This window comes from Drosophila subobscura, chromosome J (genome assembly GCF_008121235.1).
Source record: "Drosophila subobscura isolate 14011-0131.10 chromosome J, UCBerk_Dsub_1.0, whole genome shotgun sequence".
NCBI lineage: Eukaryota > Metazoa > Arthropoda > Insecta > Diptera > Drosophilidae > Drosophila > Drosophila subobscura.
In genome coordinates this window covers 7,778,112-7,795,116 of record NC_048532.1, presented here as the reverse complement: position 1 = coordinate 7,795,116, position 17,005 = coordinate 7,778,112, and the positions used below count along the sequence as shown (strand labels likewise).

At 43.9% G+C, this 17,005-nt stretch overlaps 1 long non-coding RNA gene across 2 annotated transcripts in view; it reads left to right on the top strand.

Annotated features, from left to right (window-relative positions):
• The window catches only part of LOC117894658, a 136,590-nt gene that overhangs the window by 83,086 nt on the left and 36,499 nt on the right, over positions 1 to 17,005 (top strand). For both annotated transcript variants that reach the window (XR_004648885.1, XR_004648886.1), the window contains exon 3: positions 15,509 to 15,638. This is a non-coding gene — a long non-coding RNA (uncharacterized LOC117894658). The remainder of the gene's footprint in view (positions 1 to 15,508; positions 15,639 to 17,005) is intronic.

Below are 17,005 nucleotides of genomic sequence, written 5' to 3'. Positions count from 1 at the left end.
GGTTGAGTGTAAGAGCTGCTGTGGAGGCATAGCTTGAAAGCGAACAAATTTAGGACAAACGCTGATCTGCAACCCAATTTGGTTTATTTCATTGGAGTTACCGACTGATATTGATATTTCGCACCGTTTAAGTGTAACAACTCACAACATGTAAGGAGAGACGCGTACTCCCCCTGAGATGTCGCAATGAATGGGAACTGGGGGAGCATTGCACCACACAGATAGATGCCCAGTCACGCTCTCATCTCTAACAGCCAGCAATGCAATGAAGCTATGGGAACGGGGGGGAACGGACTCGATCTGGGACTTCATTAATATGTATGACTGTCCATGAGGCATAAGCCCGAACTGGACTGCACTCTCTCTGTGGCTGTGTGTGTCTCCCCTTTTGTGTCTTTCTCTCTGTTGAAGTGCAAACTGTTTAATTGCGGAATAATTGTTTTGCACACATAACCTCGCACCGTTCCAAAAACAAAATGAGACGAAACGCGGGATATGGAGTCGTGGAGTGGGGAAGGAGGAGGATCAGTCCGCGTACCACCAGGCCATAAAAAAGCATATTAAGTGCGAATTAATGACCACAAAAGGTTTTCTGTGAGCATAAAATAACGAACGAAAAACGGAGCACACACACAAACACACAACAGACGTGGCTGACTGACTGACTGAATGTTGCTGCTGCAAAAAAAGAGAAAAAGATTACGCCACGGAGAGTCACCAGAGATTTGCTTGCGGAGTCTTGAGGTGCATGCAGCCTCCAGCGGTGATTAAGTCGGGGCTTGCCTCGAGTCCAGCAACGCAGCATCGCCGCTTAAGTACAGTCATTTAATTAGTCTTTAGTTTTAATGTATTTGTATTACAATTTATTAGCACTTATGGGCACAGCACAGCACAGCACAGCACAAAAGATGAGTAAAAAAACGAGAACGAGGACTTCTGCTGCCTGTTGGAGGAAGTGTCATTACCATTAAAACTCAATGGCTACAGTTTATGCTTGAGGTTTACGAGACTTACGGCTCTCCGCAGAGATTCGTTCTATATCAAATATGCTCCACTTTGAGCCTCCGTTATGTGTTCGTATCGCCAGCTAAAGTGAATAGAAAACACTCGTTTATTCATAGCGTTATTCCACACGATTAAATGTTCAGGTTTGCCTTGTTTCCTCATGGCTTTTCTTTGCATATTTAACACTCAGAGAGAGAGAGAGAGAGAGAGACAGAGAGATCCACAATCTGGAGCTATACATTTCTTAAACGAAATCAATTCAAATCGCAGAGACCTTTAACAGCTTTTCAAACGCGAGCTTGTTTTGTTTTGTGTATTTCTTTTTCTATAACAAATTCTTGCATTAATTTCAAATCAATTTTCTTCACAGCTTCGTTTTTCTGGTTCCCCAACCAGCAACACAACACAAAACCCCAACAGTGCCCGTGAAAGAGTGGCTCGGGGAGGAAAACCCAACACAAAGGAACTTCATTGTTTCATCGCGACTGTAAAAAAGATTTATGCGTCCAAGTGAAATCATTTATCATGCTTAATTAAAATTGAAATGTTTACCAGGCTAACTTCTTTGGCTCTTCGTATCGGTGGGGAGGGTAGAGCCACAGCTACAGATAGAGCTACCAAAATGGGACTTTAGTTTCAGGTCAAGTTCTCTCTTTCGTTTTGGTATTTCTTTGGATTGAGACTCTTTTTTTGGTGGTATTATTAGTTGCCCTGACACATTGTTACACAAAATGCATTTTAACCGGTTTTCCTTGCCTCTCTTCCTTCCTTCTTGCGTTCGCTTCACTCAGATTTCCACAGTTTCCCCAGATATCCATTGTTTGGGTCCCATTTAGCGGTGCGTTTCCAATGCAAAGCGACCGTTTATCTTTTAATTGTAACAGTCTCTGGCATAAATTAACACACACTCACAGTCAGCACACAGTGAGTGTCATAAATCGTGCTCGGCTTGACCATACCAAAAGCTGGCGACATTTCTTATTGATGCTATCAATGGGAGATTTGCATCATAAAAGGATTTTCATCAGTGCAGTGGAGGTGGGGGGTGAAAAAGGGTCACCTGTCCTGAACTAATCCCCCGATATTCGTTCTCATTAGAAACTGTTTCTTCTCACAGTAGCTCTTGGGGATTGTGTCCTCTGTTCTGTGTTTTCTATGAAGGGTTTCTATACTTTCGTAGAGATTTGGAGACTAGTTCTCAGAGTCTACTATCTTTTATGGCATGGAATATCGTTGAAATCGAATCAATCTTGGAGCCAAAATGAACTAAATCAAGATGAGTCTTTAGGCTGTCATCGTCTCACACTTTTTAGAGAGCTGTTTAGGTGGAGAATTTAGTTTTTAGTGGAGTTTGAGCAACGTTTCTGGGAGATTATGATCATAATATTGATTAATTCCGCTAAAACAGCTGCTGGAAAACATGAAGTAGATTCCACATGTCTCCATTTATAAGAGAAACAAAAGTTTGCAGAATATTCACACAATTTTCTACTCAAATCTTAATTTCCAACATATTTACTGGTAATTTCTTACACCTTTTGTTGTGGTTCATCAATAGAATCACCAATGGGTACCTTAAGCATCCATAGATCTCACATCTTCTTAAGTGGTTCTTTGCTTGACGCCACCAGCTGTATCTGTGTGTCTGACTGTGATTCCTCATAATTATTTTGTATAATCAATGGCTCATTAAATCAATCAGAGCAATATCTATTCATTTGCAATGTAGATGCCGTTTTCAACGCTCTGTGCGGCGGGGTAATTCATAGAAATTTATCTGCGAAATGCGAAATGCGAAAAAGCACAGAGCACAGAGCACAGTACGAGTATTCGTATGACTAAATCAATTATTCGTTGCCCCCATTCAGCAGTTTGTGTGTTGTGTGTGCCTTTTGTATCGATCGATTCCACCAACTGACTGACTGTCTCTCCGACTCTCTGTCTGACTGCCGGAATGACTGCTCCCCCTTAATAGAATTCTATGATATTTGCACATTTGCTGCTGCCATATCTGTATCTACTATAGCTGTACCCTCTATCTGTACCTCTGTTTTCCTATAGCAATTGCCGTTCCAGTCAGTGTTGACTGGGAAGGTGTGGTAAAGTGCCTGCCTGGGCTGCCTGTGCTACAAGCTACAGTTATTATTGAGTCGCTCACTGCCTCGACCGCTCTCAGCCCCGCTCGCCACGCTGCCAAGTTAAAGTTCAATGATGTCATTACCCACTAATTCACACCTAAGTTTTGAATACTATATCTATCTGTCTGTCTGTCTGTCTGTCTGTGCCCCTGCTGCTGCACTCTGCTCTGCACCCGCCCCCTGCTCTACACCGTTTCTGAACTCTGATCGATATCGAATAAATATATCTTTATTTGGCAAATGAAACTTGTATTCGTTTTGTGCTCGTACAAAAATTTGTCTCCCACCCGCCGCGTTGTATTGCAAAAATTTAGTTAATTGATTTGAGATTTGCAGCCGTAAACCTCCCAGATATATCTCCTCCTATTGTTTATGGCCTTAAGGTAGCTTCTGGCTCTCTGTTTTTTTATGATAAATAAAATATGAGTTCTGGCTAAGTTTGTTGCCTAAGTTATTGGTTTTTTGTGACAACGAAATGTCAATGAATTCGTGGCTTTCGGGGCCGGGGGCAGTCGCTTCTGCCATGTGAAAATCAGTTCAGTGGATAGTCCGTCGTAGGCCTCATCTCTTCTGTCTTCTGAGTACCTTTCAATTGTCTAAAGTCGAAACGTTGCTTGTTGTTCCAACGAATTAACACTTTTAACCCCCCAAAAAAAGTTAATTTAAATCAATGCGCAATCTGTTAGGCGGCAGGCGGCAAGCGGCACCACTCGTGCGTTGCTGAAACAAAATGCCAATCGGAATGGGAATCTCCTTCTCTCGCTGCTTGTTGGTTGGGCTCCAAAAAGTGTTAAGTATGGGGCCTGTTACTTATTTTTGGGCTTCACTGTTTGCCTTGGCAATCAGTTGGCTGATAATTTTCATGTCAATTGTTGCCCGTTGTTTGTTGGCCTTTTTCTCTGTGTGTTGTTTCTGTTTCTGTTTCTGTTTTCTGTGTGTGTCTTGGTGGATGTGTGATAATTTCAAACAATCCATCGATAAAAAAGTTAACAGGAGAAGAGACGCCTCTCCCTCGTCTTCTCACTCCTCTCTTTGTCTTTGGCTCCACGCATTTTGAGTTGCATTTTAATTATGTCTAATAGGTTTTTGGGGCTTTTTGCTTTGGGTATTTCCTCTTGTAGATAGTTCCATTTAGCGGCCCATGTTAGTTAGCTTTTTTGGGTGGTCCCTTTCACACGATGCTTGTCGTTTCTGCACACAAAAATGAAATGAGGAATGGGGACCCCATCCATTCCCATGGATCCATCATTCGAACCGAGAGACTGACCTCAAACCCAACATTCAATCATTGTACACCACCCACAAGAAATAACTCTCTGCTTTGGCCATCTGCAATCACAACAAAAGCAACAGTAACAACAGTAACAACAACAACAATCGAAAGGCATGTAAGGCCAATCAATGGAATAAACTTGGTCAATGGCTATAATTGCCCCTGCCCAAGTGTTAATGCCTTTGGATCGGATCGGGTTAGGCGGTTGGGAGAGGCAAAAAAACGGCAACAATAACTATGGAAAACGTGATTAAAGATGCTCTATGCAAAAGCAATTGTATATCGCTTAAAGGGTAGCACTGGGCATGTTGTTTCAAGGGTAAACGGATGGAGATAATTTGACTAAACAAAGTAATAGAAAATGCAAGAAAAAAAATCTGATAGAAACCGCTCTAAGGCTCCTCTCTGAGAGTCAAAGTTGCTGCTTGCCTGGGAGTGTTCCCCAATTAATTTGCTAATTTAAGGGGCATCCCTTTAGTCCAAACATTGTGTAGCTCTGCCACTTCCATGTTATTGAAAACGAATCAGAAATCTTTGGGCATTTGCAAATCGCTTTTGCGCAAAGCGCTTAATGTGGGAAAATGTCGATGAGGCTGCTGTTGCCGCCATCCCCCCAGCCTGCTCAGATTTCGAGCTACAATTTCAGCATCAGACTGGGCTTCAGCTTCATTCATAGCTTCAATCTTTAGTCTCAAACGCTGGGTGCATGCCCCGCCAAAAAGCTTTGTCTTCCCCCCAGAGCTGCTCCCTGCTGACTATTAAAATCGAAACTATCGTACGTCATGCATATAATTACAATTACAAATGTACAATGTACAGTCAGAGACATACTTGTACATGCATTTTTATGCCTCATTTCCTGTGGGGACATCCATGGGATGGCACTCGGATTGGGCTTCGGATTGGAGGAGTCCCAAACGTTTTGGCTAAGCTCTTGGCTGCATATTAATTTATTTGGTTTTTGGGTGGTTTTGTTTTTCGGGCGGGCGTAAAGTGCATGTGGCGGCCATACGAAATGTGCATTTAATTGACAGAAGCCTCAAGAACCGGGGAATATTTTCATTAACAAAATAAGACTTTACAGTTAGCCATCCATCGATCCAACGATCGATCCATCGGGGTTGGGTGGGGTACTTGCTTGGCTTTCTGCTGACAGCGCCCGACCTGACTCTGTGTCTTCCAACTGACATATCGTCGGCAAATGCTGAATAAAACTTTCATGTTCTGCTTGATTTTGATTTTGATTTTGATAAATGCCTTTGAACACAAGTTTTGCATAAGCAAATGCACACAATGAGCCCCACAAAAAATGGGAATGATGATGTCTGCCAACTGCAGTTTGAATTTGTTCTTTTGACTTCAAACTGGCAGATGCAACTTGGAGCAGCCCGTCTTTTGCATGTCCAACATTCTGGACTCATGTCTGAACTCCTCTCTCTGACTTTTGTCTGTCTGTTGCCCTGTCCGTTGTCTGTTGTCTGCTGTTGGGTCTTGCATTGTGCATTTGTGACAGGCGAACGTAATAATAACGTGACTTTATGAAGTGGTAATGAAGCCATTAGGTTTTGGGTAACACATATCCACATAGCCCACCCCTTGGTCCCACCCTCCCCCTCCAACAACATGGGAGTGGACTTCGCTTTGGCTTCTTGGCTCATAATATTTTGTTGTATTTTAATATTTACGACAGGAAATTGCGCTTTGCATTTGAAAACCGAAAAATACATTTTCTATTTCATGGCTTTTGATTTGGAATTTAGTTTTATAGGCTTTAAATGATAGTTTTATGCATTTGAACCATGGGAAATGATGGATGATAGATTTATGCGTGAGTCGTGACTGGATTGGAAGGTGTCGAAAGAGCTTTTGGAAAGTTTTTTGGTTAGGAATAGGATTACATGGCAGTATGCCACTTCCTTGATTACTTTTTCCTCAGCCACTGATTTGCATTTGTGTGGGATGTTGTTTTGGGGCTATAAAAAGTGTCAAAAAAGGGCAGAAAATTATTAAATATATAGAGAAATATTAAAGGAAAATGGAATACAAAGAAAAAGGGTAAATAAATGCAAAAATACTTTTTTATATAATTTCCATTGCAAATATACGAAAATATCCAAGGAAAATATGTTATAATTATAATGAATTTGCTTTAAGAGGCGTTAAATTTGTATCTAATAACAACCGACACGGAACTACCCCTTCACCCACAAAAGTCCCCCATTTGATACACATTCCAATCATATTTGTGCACCGAGAAACACTTGAATATCCAATTAAATCACTTCCGGGGGGCTATCATAATAAAAATTCCAATAAATTCCAATCAATAGAGTGTACTTAATCGATACCTGCGAATACACATGATCCGGCATCTGGAAGAGATTTTCACATTAAACTTTCAATTGTGATTGCAGTTTCGTATGGATTTTTGCATAATTTCCATTAAAATTATTGTGGTTTACTACATCATGTCCAACAAGATCAAGATAACAGCCGTGCACTCACTCATTGATTCGGTGTTGATTCGTTTTCTAATGAAACACTCAGACATTTCCCCCAAGCCCGTGGAAACGGAAGTCTGACTCCGGCTGGGAGGCTGAGATGAACGTAATAACTTAATCATTACCATATAATGGCTATAATGAGTGGCTGGCTATGACTTCAGGGGGGGCGTAACCCGACAAAAGTTCAATCCCAAACGGGACTCCCAGTGGGATTAGCGGTGGGTTCTATTGAAAGTGTTTGAAGCACATTTTAACAGTTAGCTTGGCAGATGTAGAGTGGCAGAAAGAGAGAGCTACAAAGAGAGAGAGGGAGGGAGAGGCTATATTGTGTGGATATTTGTTCAGCCAAAACCGAAATGACCAACACTTTTAATGATCATAGAGTATGGGGATTAGACCGCCGACAGCCGACAGAGGAAGAGAAGTCGCCGTCCTGCCATAGAGACGAGCCGTCTTTGCTGTATTTGTTCACCATTAGTATTTGTTATTATTGTTATTACTATGTATTTGAATTGCTCAAGAAGCTCAAAGAGCGCTGCGCAGCTGCTTAAAAATTAGCCAAACTCTAACTGGCAGACAAATGCACTTTGTTCTAGACGGATCCTCGTACATGTGCCTCTCTTTCCCCCTCCCTGCTCACACACCACGCCACACCACGCCACACCACACCACAGCACACACTTTTCCTGGCCAAAGATGTACCAAGTTGAAAGAGAAGCCGACGGACCGACGACAACAACTTGCGGGCACAGAGTGTGAGTGGATGGGTTGGGATTGTATTGGATTGGATTGGGATGGCCATGGCCATGGCCATGGACTACTCTCTTCTTTGGTTCGCTCCGTGTGTGTTTGTGGAGACCACGGGATCGGCAACGCGTCATTGTTGTTTACACAATTATTAGGACAACAAGCTGCCACTGCCGACACTGGACACTCGGACTGCAACTGCAACTGCAACTGCAACTGGGACGGGGACTGAGACTGGTCCCTAGTCAGATGTTTGCCTTAGACAGCCACTGGCTGATTAAATAGCTCAGAGGCCGACTTTGATTTTTCAACAGCTTCTGCTTGGATGGATGGCCACTAGGAATGGAGTAAAGAGTGGGGTATATAAGGTTCACGGCAGAGTTTGGTTTAGGTTTCCCCTTGAATGTGTTTTCCTCTCCCAAATCGCATTCAATGAGCATCTCTCGGGTCGATCTCCATTTCTCTCTCTCCTCTTTTGTACTTCCTCCTTCAATGAAGTTGGTTCTTTGGTGGCTGCTGCGACTGCGACTGCGACTGTTCTGTTATTGTTCTGTCACGTAATGAGAAGGCAATTTGGGCACCTGCCCAAAAAGAAAAGGCACGTCTATTGATCCAACCGAAATCTCCTTAGTTCTCCTCTGTTTATCCAAACGAAATTGTGTGATGAAAGAACAACACTGGTAGCTGCGGGACAGCAGCAGAATGATTGTTAAATTGATTTATTTGCGCAAATGTAACTCTCCGGGAACGGACTCATAAATGCTCTGACGATCACGATCGTCAGCAGCAGCCGTACCCAGTGGATGGCTAATTGTGTATGCTAATGGAATGCAATTGTGTCAAAGTCCTGAAGTACCTGGAACATCATACTTCAGGAGGAACACACACACACACACACACACACACACACACACATTACGTGGAGTTCAGAGTAGTACTTCGAGGCACACACAAAGATATAAATTTATAAATTATTAAACATTGATGCAGGAAGATGCAGGGACAAGGAGCTGCAGAGCTCCAGCCCCCACGTATACCCAAAGTTGATTCCTCTCCCTGCCAAGTCAGAGGTGAGTGAATCGAACCTCAGGGACCGTAGCAACTGGAACATGACCGATATTGTGGCGGGGCCAAAACAGTTATACGACGATGAGCTCTGCTTGAGGGTCTCTGGTCTCCAGTCTCCGGTCTGCACTCTCGGGTCTCTCTGGATCATCGATTAATGCCAATGCACATTTAATGCACATATTTGGCTTTTTGTGTGCCACTCGATTGCTCTTTTCATATCGTCGTGACGTACGTGCCGCGACCAAAACCCCGTCTCCGGACTGTGTCTCTTTTTGCAACTGCAACTGCAAATGTTCCTCTTAGCATCCGCCGTCTGTGATGTTGTCATGTCAGGAGGTGATATAACATGGTCTGCAGTTATTAAACAACAACAGATACGAGATACATGAGATTACATTTGAGCAACGGTAGCTGGGCTTAGGTCTTGTTTTTGGGCGGTTAAAGGCGGAAGAATGTTCAAGAAATGTTGGGCCAGAAGGAAACTTGTTTGAATTGTGATGCCAGAACATTTCCTAGTACTTTAAACATCAGAGATCATCAGAGGATCTCTTTAGAGAAAATTTTCATACACAAACTTGCGCTACATATATATTTCTGGGATCATCAGCTAAAATATGACTAAGGGAAGACATCAGATCAATCATGATCTCTTTTTTGCTTGCTCCACTTTGGATGCAGAAGAGTCTCCCATTTGCCCTTCTCTGATGGCCAGAACTCTCTGCAGCTGTGACTCTGACTCTGAACCTTTCATTCAGAGCATTTTTCAGTTGATTTTCGATTCTTGAGAATTGCAGCAGAAACGACAGCAGTAACCGAGACGCCAGAAATAAAATGTCGAAAAGGAAGAAAAGAAGACCAATCCTGCCGAAGCTTAAGCTAAAGTCAAAGCTAAAGTTTCACGTATACGACGAGGTACGAGGCTCATTCATTTATGGCTAAGTCACGTTGGAATAATTTGTTTTATGTTAATCCTGAGCATGGGGCACATTGTAAGCCCAGTCCAAGTCGAGTCGTCGCCCGCCTTCCGTTTTTTTTTTTTTTTTTTTTTAGCAATGAAACTTTTTCTTTTTGCACTGCCAGAGATTGTGTGGCTGTGGTGGCAGTGGCTGTTGTGTGTGCCCCTCAATGAATTGGAATTTAATTTGAGTATTTGCGCAAATACAAAATTTCCCAAATGCGACAACAACAACAGCAACAAGAACGACCGACGGACAACAATATCGTGGTGACCAAAAACAAAACCCAAAAGAAACCCAAAGAAAACACAGACCAGAGCCCAAGAAGCTCCAACAACAGACGGGCAGAGAGAGAGGAAGAAGACAATTGATGCCTCTGGAACCCCCGCTCGTAGAATGGCAGGTGGCGGCAGTAGTATTCGTATCCTATAGATAGAAAGATATTGTATCTACTGTGCGCTTTGTGTTTTTTTGCTGTTGTTTTTGGTGCGAATGTGGCCCGCACGCAACAATTTGCTACTGGAATTCTTTTTGCAGTCTCCCTCCACCCTGCACCCTTCCAGCCATACCACTCGCATTCGGTTGTGGAGTTGGGGCCTGCAGTTGGCTGCCTGGCCATGTAAATTGAGGCAGCAACTGCTTAATCGTGAGCGAATATCGAATATTGAAAGCTTTAACCCCTTTTTGGATGAATCTTTGGGTGGATAGAGAGAGAACAGCTGCCAGATACCCCTTTTTAGAAACGATTTTCAAATAGAAAAGAGACTAAATAAGCAAAGAAGTCAAAGTCAAAGGAGTTACTCAGCTATCATAATTTTCTATGGCAAGATTAATGAATTTTGTGTGTCCAAATAGTCTATCAATAGCAACTCCTAAGAATTATATCAAAACACTCTCAGCTACAGCCAAAACCAAACCATTTCAAAGCCTTAAACCATTCCTATTCACCTTCCCCTATCAAATACTTAAATTCATGAATTTCCACTAATATCTTCATTAGAGCAGAGAGCCCTCTAAGACCTCTGGGTGGCCTCTCCTCCGCTCTCCTTTTGCGGAAGTGGACGTTGACGCCCACACGTTCTTCTTCCCCTTCCCCTTCCCATTCGATTCGATCTTTTAAGAGGATTATGCCACATTTAATGTGACGTGACTGCCGTCGCGACTGCCGACCACCGTCGGCAAGTGCAAAATAATGGCAGCAGCCAGACACTGGTCGAAAAATTGAGAACTTAATTCCGGCGGAAATACCAAAAAAAGAGAAAAGAGAAAAGGGAACGATGAACGGGAGCGGGAGCGGGAAAGGGGAAGGGGTAGGGGCATTTGTGCCATTTTATGCCCACAGATGATCCCATAATTAGGGTGCCCAGAATTCGCACGCTCAATTTCCAATTGAAAATTGTAGCAGCAGAGTAAGACATCAATTATACACCCCGAGATGGGTGCCCGCTCTGGTGGCAAGGCAAGGCAAGGTGTTTGTTTTGTGGCAGGTATCCCTCTGCCGAATGTCTGCATGTGTGTGGCCCTCGGGCAGCCAGAGGTTTCTCTCTCTGTTTGACCTTTGACAAATGAGTCGTGATGGATGGCAGAACAGGCCCAGACCTGAACGATTTTTGGCAGATCAGAGCCAAGCGCCACATTTTGATTAATTGGCGGGTGTGTTCGTGTGTGGGTCAGCAGAAGCGATATTTGAAAGGAGTGCCGTCCGACCATCTGACTGTAGATTGATTGATCTAATAGAGAACAGTACGAAAAACTTTCCCAACAACTTGCTAACCATAAACGTATTGGGAATCGGAATCGGAATCGGAATCCGAAACCGAAACCGAAACCGATTCCTCATGCATAACCAATGCCTAAACACTCAATAATGTGCGGTTATGTGCGCTACTTTAGTTGTCATAAGTGTCACAATGTGCTTTGATTTACAATAGTAAACGTTCGTCTATTAAAACTTCATAATTGTAGCAATAACGCAAAGGTTTTGCAATCCAAACCAATCCAAATCAAACGAATATCCCAGTGACACTCCAATGGAATGGGGTTTGTATCCCCAAAGTCCCCAAAGCCAAAGCTGCAAACTAATTGAGTAAGCCAGACACGTATAGCAAATAAAACGATGGCACAAATGAGACTTCAATGGAGAGCTAGACGGAGGCAGCAGTGGCAAGTGGCAAGTGGCAGGCAGTCTCTCAGTCCGAATGCCAGTTAGATATAGTAAGAAATCATATGTCTTATTTTGATATTTATGCGTATGCCAGACCCATTTTTGGCGACCTAAGCAAATAGGGGCAGCAGTCATGGCAGGGGCAGGGGGGGTAGGGGAATCGAGACCCCAAAGCAACTTCCACTGTTGGCTGGTCGGCTGGTCGGCTGGTTGGGTCATTGGCTCTTGTGGCCACTTTGCTCGACCCAAATCTGGCTTTAAAGTGTTGACCATAAGTGTCTGATTGTTTGTGTATCATAATACAAATCCCCCCCCATCGGTACACCCTGTACCGATTCCAGTGCGTAAGTACAGTAGAACCAATTATGGATTTTATAAAACAAATGCGTCTTGCATATTAATGAGAGGGAACACAACGCTGTCTGAAATCAGTACGATTGGTTTTGGTTATGTTTTGTTCGTTCGTTTATCATTTCTGCCTGGGATGGGGATGTGGATGTGGATGGTAGATGGTATATGGTGTATGGTATATGGAATGGTGGCCCATAAATTTCCAAATGATTTACTTTAGTTTCGTGTGGAATTATTTGATCGTTTGTTGTCGACAGTCGTGGACAGCAGCGGAAATGTGATTAAAAGCATATTTTATATTTAGTTGTGCAGAGGAGCCACTCCAAAACTTCTACTCCTCCTTATCCTCTCTGGAAAGGCGTTCGTGTGCGTGCACGGCATGCAAATGGGGTGGAAGGACAGAGGCACAGACACAGCCACAGCAACAGCTACAGCTACAGCTACAGCCACAGCCACACGTAGCTAAAGAGGCACAAAGGGAACTGCAGACAGACGGACAGACAGATTTCTGCAATGAAAAGAAGGCAGACTCTGAGCAAACTGAACAACTGAGGACGTGAGACGATCGACCCCCTGTAGCTATGAGTGTTTATGTCAACTGCAAGCCTGATGACAGCCATAATTCTGCTTACTCCCAAGGCAAACCAAACAGACAGACAGATTCCAATCAGTGGCCAGGCCAGGCCTGGCCCAGAAGAAAAGCACCCAGTCCCCCCAGCAACAACCAGTCAAAGCCCACACCACAGATGAGCATTAACCAGGCCTCAAGGTCCTGTCTCGGCCTTAACTGATGACAGAATATGATGAATGCTTTGATACTCTATGATTAGCGAATGATTAGGAGATGATTGGAAGGAGATTGATTGATTCCCAGGAGAAATTATAGCAAAGGAAAGAGAAGTTTCCTTAGAAATAAAAGCCCACTCTTCTACCTTCTTCAGCAACCTCGTTGCATATGTCTTCACTGCAGCGTTATGCCCCAAAAGCGAGAACAGGGTACACACACAGGGTACAAAATAAGTGCAAAACGTCAACGCCATGGGCGCAAAATTGTTATCGCCATCATTTTCGGATATTTAGTGGCAGAGAGTGTTGTCGGCGACACTCGCTCTCGCTCGAGCTGGGGCTCGGTCGTTCCGTCTGTCTGTTTGTGTGTCCCCCACGTCCATCCTCAGGCCTCAGCGTCAGCCTCAACCTCAGCCTTAACTCACTGGCCTCTGCTTTGGACGATTTTTGTGGTCACGCTACGGAAAACCGAAACGAAATTGTAGCAACGGAAGCAGCCAAAAAGAGCTCAAGAGCAACAGCAACAGCAGCGACATAGACAGCGACAGCAGCTCCCACGGTAGCCGGCTCCTGCCTCCATTGAGAACCTTTTGCCAAAGGCCAGGCGGCCAAATTACGCGGACTGCGAGTGGCGTTGGCTTGGTTTCGGTTAGAGCTAAAGTTTTTCTCATGGAAAAACAATGAAAAATACACTGATCTCCTCTAATTTTCGGGGGCTCTTCCTGCTCCAGTTAAAGATGTGAGAGAGAGCCACACGCAAGCCTCCAATTACGCGTAGGCCCCGCCGACAAATGCTGGCAGATGGCCAGAAATCAGTCGGTGGAGTGCAGGAACAGTTGCTGTGACAAGTCGCAGAGCGTAAGATTATGCAAGACACTCGAAATAAATCAATGCTCCCGACCAACGCTCTATCGATATTGGAAAATATTGTTGTGGAAAATCGTTGCGACTTGAACTGCCCCCAGATGCCGATACTCGTACTCGCACTCGTATGAGATGCAAACGAGAAACAGATACAAGATACAGAATAGAGACTACACATGTAGCAGTCAATGACTCACTCAGTTATTGTTGCTGCGATGATTTATCTGAGCGCAAAGTAGTTGAGGCGTTGAAATTGGGCGCAAATCGAATTGTAGCGAGTATCTGTATCTGCGCCAGCAGCAGCAGCAGCAGCAGCAGCAGCAGCAGTGATGAGGGAGCTCGAGCTTCATTACAGCGATTGATGATTGGCAGTGGCGCAGTTTGAGTGGCAGTAACTACAGTCACTGTTTCAGGCACGGTTAAGTAGCAGAATTTTCTTGAAAAATATTAAATAAAATTACCAGAAAAATGCTGATGCATTTGTAGTATTTTATTTTATTTTTCCAATGAATATTCGTACATTAAAAAGCTTTTTGCTCTCTTCTACCTCCATTTTTTATGGCAAAATACCAAAAAATACAACAAATTAAAAAAATTTGCAAAAATACAAGTTAAAATCCTCTAATAATCCCAATCAAACCCAAGCTAAAATCAAATAAATTTCCAACCCGATATCTGCAGTCACTCCATATCCAATCACTGATAGTTCCTTCATTTTCTCTTGCCAGCACTAATCCTTCAGATATTGGCAGCTTATGCATCGAATGTTTTAAAATGAAGTCGCAGATCGAGCGCAGTTCAAGACCCCAAGCCCATAAGTCACCATCAGGCCCAGCCAGACTGGCAGCAGGCAACGGGTCGCAGTCTCCAGCTCCAGCTACAGCTACAGCTACAGCTCCAGCTCTGTCTCTCTCTCGCTTCTCGATCTCTGTGTGTGTGTCAGTTCAGTGTTTGCTCGCCCGCTTTAATTAACATATGCTAACAAGTTGGCCATGCCGCACTTTGTCACTTCCAAGAGCTCGAAACTTCAGCCACAGACAGAGCCAGCAACCAGAGAGTCAAAGCCAGCGACAGAGCTCATAGCTCCAACGCTCAAGAGTCGCGTCGTGGGGGCACTTTGGTGGTGTTGGGGGTGGGCCTAAGTGGTTTTTAAATGAAATTAATTTAAATTTTTCCTGCAGCAAGCAAAAACGTTTTGTGCATTGGCATTAAATTGTAATGAGATCATTGCCATTTAATAAATTTACTCACATGTCTATTTATAAGATATGATGCCTGCCATGAACCCTCCCAGCCAATCAGCAAAAGGGTGTTTCCCATGCCAAGAACTTTGGCTGTGACTCATTCTGTGGCTGAAGAGAACATCTAAGAACAAAAGACTTGAGACACAAACTGGATCCCTAATCAATATGAAAAGATTCCCTCAATTACCTCACACATCGCCACAGAGAATAAAGTCGAATCGAGTCTCTGTTTCCCTCCCTCGATCTGTGATACATCTGCCCCGTAGGTGCTACCGGGCGCTAGTTCCGCTTTCCACACAGCCACACACAGGCAGTGCCGCAGCTAATGCTGGATGCCTGAAGCTGAAGCTGAAGCTGCCTGAAGTTTGAGATAGATAATAATAGATTTTCTCACGCTTGATATTTCAGCCACTGTGAATGACGTTAAACAATGTGTGCAGGCAGCCAGGCTGTGGAGAGAGATACAATACGAGAGGTGCAGCAGCAGCAGCCACACGGAGACGGGGCCGGAAATCAACGAACCCAACCAGCGACGATTGTAAGTTTAGAAATTACGTGCTTGCGGGCAAAAAATATTAATAAGTTACAAAAGTACGGCAAAAGTCACTCTGAAGCTTTGCAGCTAATCTGTGATATGTCCAGCTGTCTATTGGAACTATAAAAAGTCAAATGATTTGCATGATTTGGCAGCATTTCACACCTGTACAGCAGGCAGCCAGAGAGCGAAAGAGAGAGGGCAAACCATAGCTACCAGATGTTAGACCTGAACGTAATTATAGAGTTGGGTGTGCGGGCACATCATCTTTGCTAAATTACAAATTACGAATTACGATTACTACTGCAAAAGTCGCACAAATCAGCGACTTTTACTCGTACTGAGAGACCGAACTGCAGCGCTCTGTGGCGTTGTGTTGTTGGAATTTTGTATGCATTTATGGCACTTAGTCATGCCCAAGTGATTTGCTAAACTAGTTTAGTCGCCACAGAGCCAATTCCCATTGGGTAATTCCAAACATTACGAGACATACACAATGGCAATAGCAGCAGCAACAGCAGCCGCAGCACAGATATTAAAATTGAACTTTGCTGATGATGTGCCGCCTGTAGAGATCTCTACCTTAGCTTTTGCTTTAGCCGGAGCCGGATCTCTGTATTCCTCTGACAATTGCTAATAACTAATTAAATGCATTTGCAGTCGGATCGAATCATTTATTGAGTTATTCAAATGAAATGCCAGCAATGTGTGGAGAGGAAACCTGATACAAGATTTGAGGATGTTTCGAGTGTTATCAATGGGCTGAGATGTTAAGATAGGTCTAAAGCAGCTCTCGGAGAATGTTGGGTAAGGCTTAGGCCATGTTTTGACTTCTATTTGTGATCATCAAGTCGGGAAATTCTCTCTTTTCAAAGCACATCGACATCGAATCTGACTTCAATCTTAATACTAAAATTTCTCCCCTGGCAGTTGAACTCTGAACCCCTTCCCAACCCTCTTGCATGTAAGCAAATTTGTCAAAACGGATTATCACCCATTTTCACTTGGCCAACAAGTTTGCTTCATGTCCAACTATTTAGGCGAACCCATTACCAGTTGCTGGAGCAGAGGGGTGGTGGCTGGATGGCTGGGCTGGGGTATATCTGCACACCTGATACTGCCCCGAATGCTCATCTCATGAAAAATTGTCTTCGACACCCATGGGGGCAGCCATGGGGGCAGACCACACCGCACACAGCAGAGCACACAATGGGGGATTGGACTGCAGACCAGGCCGGACCGGATCCCCGGACTCTCGTTGATAATTTGAGTATACGAATAGACACATGGACCCAGGAGGAGGAGCGGGGTGTGCCAGAGGGGTAGAAGGCCAAAGAGTTGCTGCCTCTCTGGCAGAGGCATCTTCTCTA